Source organism: Lissotriton helveticus, chromosome 3_1 (assembly GCF_964261635.1).
Source record: "Lissotriton helveticus chromosome 3_1, aLisHel1.1, whole genome shotgun sequence".
In the NCBI taxonomy this organism is placed as follows: Eukaryota; Metazoa; Chordata; class Amphibia; order Caudata; family Salamandridae; genus Lissotriton; species Lissotriton helveticus.
The window spans coordinates 734611924-734617629 of NC_136061.1; the positions used below are offsets into that span (position 1 = coordinate 734611924).

Genomic DNA, 5706 nt, shown 5'->3' on the forward strand with positions numbered 1-5706 from the left:
CTCCAGGAAGTGGGAGAGTTGGTAATTCACCAGAACTCTGTAGCTTTGGAGTCGCAACAGGCCCTGCGACACGCTTCTCCGGTGATGCGACGATGACACTGCGACGGTGACACGTTTCTCCGGTGATGCGTCGGGTAACAGCTTTGACGATGGCACGCTTCTCTGGTGATGCAGCGGCAACCTCTGTGGCGGCGACACACTTCTCCGGTGATGCAACGGCAACAGCTGCGACTGCGACACGCTTCTCTTGATGGTTCGAGCTTCCAGCTCCCAGCGACACGCAGGCTTGTGTAGACGGAATACCCAGCAAGGAAACTCTGCGGGGAGCTGGAGGTGAAGTAATATTCTGCAAGATGATGAACGTTCTTTGAAATTTCCTTCTCCTTTCCTTGGCAATAAAGAAATAACTGCAGGCCAACCCTGCAAACAGCACACTGGCAGAGGGGCAGTCCAAACTCCTGAAGCTTCCTTCGTTCTTCTCCTTGGCAAAAGGTCAGTACCGGAGCACTTTGTTAACAAGGCTCCTTCTTTCCTTTCACAGTGTAGGCCAGGGACATCGGACACACCACAGGATGTCGAGCCAGCATTGTGGAGGGAAGGCACAGCCCTATTCAGGTCCCAGGTGCAATTCCTCCCACCCATCTACATGCAGATCTCTCTATTCAGCACTGTGCTGACTCACCCTGTCTCCTGGAATCCCCCAGCCCCTGTCACTCAAACTCCAGACAAGGAATACACAACCTAGCAGAGGCAGGCTTGGATAGTTAGGCAAGAAAATACCAACTTTCTAAAAGTGTTATTTTCAAACACAGAATGTAAAAAGCAACTTTACTAAAAGATGTATTTTATCATTCTGAGTTCAGGCATACTAAATTCGAATTTCCACCATGTTCCCTGAGTCAGTTAGGATTATAAGGTGTAGTAATCAAACTGCACATTCTGGCCTATGGAGAACAGGTAGCCTTGCCATAGGAAAAATGAAAATGGTTGTAATTCACTATTAGGACATACCTCACACACCCCAGGGCATGTCCTACCTTATCCTTACAATGCACCCTGCCCCTGGGCCTACCATAGGGGTGCCTGATATGAAGAAAAGGGAAGGTTTAGGGACTGGCAAGTGGGTGCACTTACCAAGTTGACATGGCAGTACTAGCCTGCACATAGGCTCTGCACTGTGGCACTGAATGGCAGTGGCACAGTGCCCGAATCATATAACCAGCAAAACATATCAAAAACAGAGGAGGCAATCTGTAAACATGGAAGGGAGACTCACATCAATGATACCAGGTCTAACAGTTTTAAAACACTTATATATATGATTTTTTTGCACATGTCTAGTTTCCCTGGGGGGCTGATCACAGCCCCCAGGGAAACCACACATGTGCAAAAAAAATAATTTCCTCCCACATGGGGTCGGCCTGTGTGCCGACCCCCTGACAATTTAAATGTATCTGGAACCTTCTTAAAAATTATTTTTTAGTCTCCTGGGGGGGGGCGTGACTGCTCCCCAGGGGAAAAACAGATATGTATATATAAAACAAATATGCCCCAGGGTGGTGGGCCAGGCCGTTACCACGAGGGCCAACCCCCATAGTGGTGTCCCTGGTGGCCTAGTGGGGCCTAGTGGGATTCCTGCTGGTGGAATAGCGGCGTTCCAGTAGGAAAAGCTATGACCTGGCCCCGTGTCAGAGATCCAGGAGGCCCTTGAGTGGAAGCTTCCAGTTGCCTGCAGGCAAGCAGGGCTTCCTACAGCAGGTGCCTGAGGGATGTAAAGGCTGAGTCAGAATGGGCACAAGGCTCCTCCTCTCGTCCAGCAGGTGCAGCTACCTGGTTGATCTTGCTAGTAGCATATGTTTTCTCGAAGAGTAATCCATGCACATGTAAATACACATGGCCAGAACAGTAAAACAGTGAATAGCTCATTAAGTCAGTTATGTTTTCTTTGATCACTTCATCTTACTTGGATAACTGTCATAATTCTAGAGCTAATAAATGCTGGCAAGTGCTGACCTTCGAGGAAGCTTGAATTTATTAAATTAAGACCAATACCGGTTCACCCAGCTGCTTTGCTGACTCTAGATTACCTCAGGCCTGTGGCATGTCCCAGTGACAGTGACGATATATTCGGATGTATGCCCTATTAACTTTCAATGATACTTTCTCTGCATACCAGGGTGACCATGCGTAATGAAGAATCAGGGTTAGATTCCTGCGAGGCAGCCTGAGAACGAGCTTCCAAATCCCAGGAAAGCAGCAAGCGTGCAAATTACCTACTTACAACTTGTGGTACTGATTAAAATAACTATAGAGGACGCTTTTGAAGCCCTGTAATTGAAATGATTACACTTTAAATCACTTAAAGGGGGGTCCATTGGAGGGCAAGTCTAACATCCACCGTAATTCCAGCTCCAATGGTGTATATTAAAGTTTCTGGAGTTGAAAAGCCTATAGTTGCATCTTGGGATTGAGCTGTTGGTATGCCACAAGGTGAGCTACTGCCTGTCTCAGTCTCTGCCTCTCGGCACCCCCTTAATGTTCTTGACTGAGTCTCCTAGGTGCTCCAAAGCACTGATTGTGGAAAAACCAGTTTTCAAAGTAGGTGGGTCATCAGAACACTTTAGCTAGGAATAATGGAATAGGAATAGGCATAGGGCTCCAGGTCTATATTTTTGGTTTTCGGAACTGAGCCCATGATTAAGATTGATGGCTGGAAGCATTTGAATTGTGCCACAAGAGGTGAAATTCTTGGACTGGTGCAAACGAACCAAAGCAAAAGTATTTGCCAAGAATATTTTTGTTATTCAAGCATGAAAGTTGTAGGTTGGAAGAGAATCAGATACTGTCATAGTTCTGACCATAAATGATAAAATTGCACTCAACACATCACTGGGCCAGACATGAAAAAGATTGACAGAATGATAGGTCTTTCTCCAGTCTGTGGCTGGTAGCGCATGGCCGTTCATAGCTGGTGACACGATTTGTGTTTATTTATGATAACAGGTGAGACTTCTCCATACTAACTAGTTACGTGTGTCATTTCTTTGCAGACAGTTGTGGGTAATCTATTGATCCCCACTTGTGATAGCTATTGGGGATTGCAACTATTTCCCATGAACGAGAATTCCCCAGTAAGTGTGTGTCATAAGCTTGTATTGATTAAGTCCCTGCCCTTTGTATACAACACTTATTGCTACTAAAGATTCAATGGTTTTGTGAGGTCCTCAGGTCTGCTCTGCCGGGGTCAGCATCCGCCCTAGTGGAGCGCCCAGAAGACAATCAAACTTGCCAGTCTAGAGGAAGTAAAAGGCACAACAAGATTTCCGTAAGTGAACCTACAGAAGGATCATTAACGTAGGAGCGGCCTGACCGCCTGAATCCTTGTCTGTACCCTAGATGGAAATTCGGGCACGGGGCTTAGCCCTCCCCTTACGTGCCCAAGCCAGCAGAGAGGTCTGCGATTGCTGGATGATTGGGCGAGTACCAGGCATGGGACAGGCTTCACTGCCCAGGAGGACCCATAGGGACCAGGTGGGCAAACTCCAGCCCCTCTGGGACAATGCAACAGAAAGCCCGCCCAAGACAGAGCCCACACTCCCCCAGCATGACCCTGGAGAACACCAAAATGCAGTGCTTCCCTGTGCTAGAACCCTTCCAAAGGTCTTGCCACCTGGACCCTCCTCCGCAAGATCCCTGCCTCCTGGGTTTCGAGTCACTAAGGAGCTGCCCAGCTTCGGCAGCAGGGCAGCCTGGATAAGAAGGATCAGGACCCATGAGGGAACCCTAACTCTTCTTGGCAGAGATGCCATGCCCTTCTAAGCCATTAAAAAATGTTCAAGGGGCAGGATGGGAAGCCACTCTTGGACCGCTCTGGCTTCTACGCGTGCACCCCCAGTGGGTGTCGCGGGAGTCACTTTGATGGCACAGGGGCAAGACCTGGCTCTTCTCCTCTGATGCCTCCCACCAGGGAAGGAGGGCTCCAGCCCACTGGCCTGGCCTAGGGCCATCTAAGCTCTGGGCGCTCCAAATGAAATTCCATCCCTGTAATTTTGTCTTGTGTTGAAAGTAGCTTGTTGAAGAGCTTGCTAGTGTGACGGAAGATATAAGGGAATGCCGTCAGTTTGCTTTAAGGCACATGCGTTGGTGTTTGAAAGAGAACTTACAAGCTGCCAAGTTCTGATTGGGCATACGAGGGCCTTACGTGCATGGCTGACTTCAGAAATATGGCCACTCTTCCAGGACATCATGAATGTTTTGAATATTAGACGGGGTTTTCCACAGTCCGAGTCTTTTGTGCTACTAATTTATTGTTGATTCTTCTGCAAGTTGTTGACATCATCAGTCTGCATTTGCGGGGAATGCCTCCGGCTTGTGATATTATTTTTGTGTCAGCATCCCAGAGAGGGACCTTGACATTAAAAACACGGGCTTGGGTTCATCCTCCATCAGTTCTGACCTACTGGGTGCACCTGCAAAACACCATCCCGTTATGTCTTATATACTGTCCTAGCGCAGCTTTGGCTTCCTAGATGCTACACTTATTATGGGAACAACAGTGGACTTAAGTTTTCTCCATAACCCCTAGGTGAAGGTTTATTCTTCACTACTGTTCTAGTTTGCATGTTAATCTAATTGGCCAGCTACCTGAGCTCAATATTAAAAGTACATGACTAGATATTTGTATTGTTGTATTATACAAATTGATTGGGTTGTCAAGGATGCTTCAAGCGAACAACCTGAACAAATGCATTGACCTTAATGCAAGATCCCTCTTGGAGTCAGTACAAAGATTGTGGGGCATATTTATCAAGATTATGTGCCACCACAAAGTCATGCAAAGTGATGTAAAACAGTGTTAAGTCGTGACAAAATAAATACATCCCAAAACAAAACTTTGCACTGGAAATTTACCATTAAAATAGCCCAAATAGCGCTTTATGATACTTTGCATTAAGGTGGCATTCCATGTGTGGTACTTGAGCATTCCAACACTAAAACCCATAGATTTTCAAGCAAAATCAAATCTACAACGATTGTGAGACTTACCTTTGTGTCAATTTGAAGTAGGTGTTAAGTATGAGAAATGTATGTATTTCTCCAAACATTTTCTCCAAACATTTCCCTCATTGCATGTGTGCTGCACTGAACAGTACACATCCAATGGTGCAAGGGTTAGTGTGTGTGGTGTCTTTTTGTGCACCAGTGCAAGGGAAGAGAGCAGCAGCAGGCCATATTTATTAAATATGGCCCTGCGCTGCTTTCTTCCTCGTTGCAAAATAGTGCAGCCACTTTGGATGCTGCATTACGCTATAATTTAGGAAATGATTTCTTGCTTCAATGTAGCAAGCAGTGTATGGAGCAGTGTTTTGATTTTTTGAAGTCTTTGTAGAGATTTGACGGGTTGTCATTATCTGGAATTTGCATTGCCAGCCCATGAATAGGTCACGTTTTATACAATTATAGGATTCATAATGTGGGAATAAGCCAGAAGAAAGAATCTTTTAATGGTTAAATTGTGTGGTGAAGAAGCGAACCCTGAAAACGAAGACAGCCAGATGCCAAGTTGTTTCTAGGGCAGTGGAGTCATTTTAATCCATTCTGTGTAGCTAGTGGGAAGATGCTTCTGGGTCCTATAAAAAGAACCGTAGTGTCATTTTGTTTAATGGACTTTCACAAGCTGCCATTAATTACTGAATAGAGTTTATG

General features: G+C 46.1%; 1 pseudogene; it reads left to right on the plus strand.

The window, feature by feature from the left end:
• The first annotated feature begins 1827 nt into the window (after positions 1–1827).
• Positions 1828–3352, plus strand: LOC144825458 (18S ribosomal RNA; annotated as a pseudogene).
• The last annotated feature ends 2354 nt before the right edge of the window (positions 3353–5706 follow it).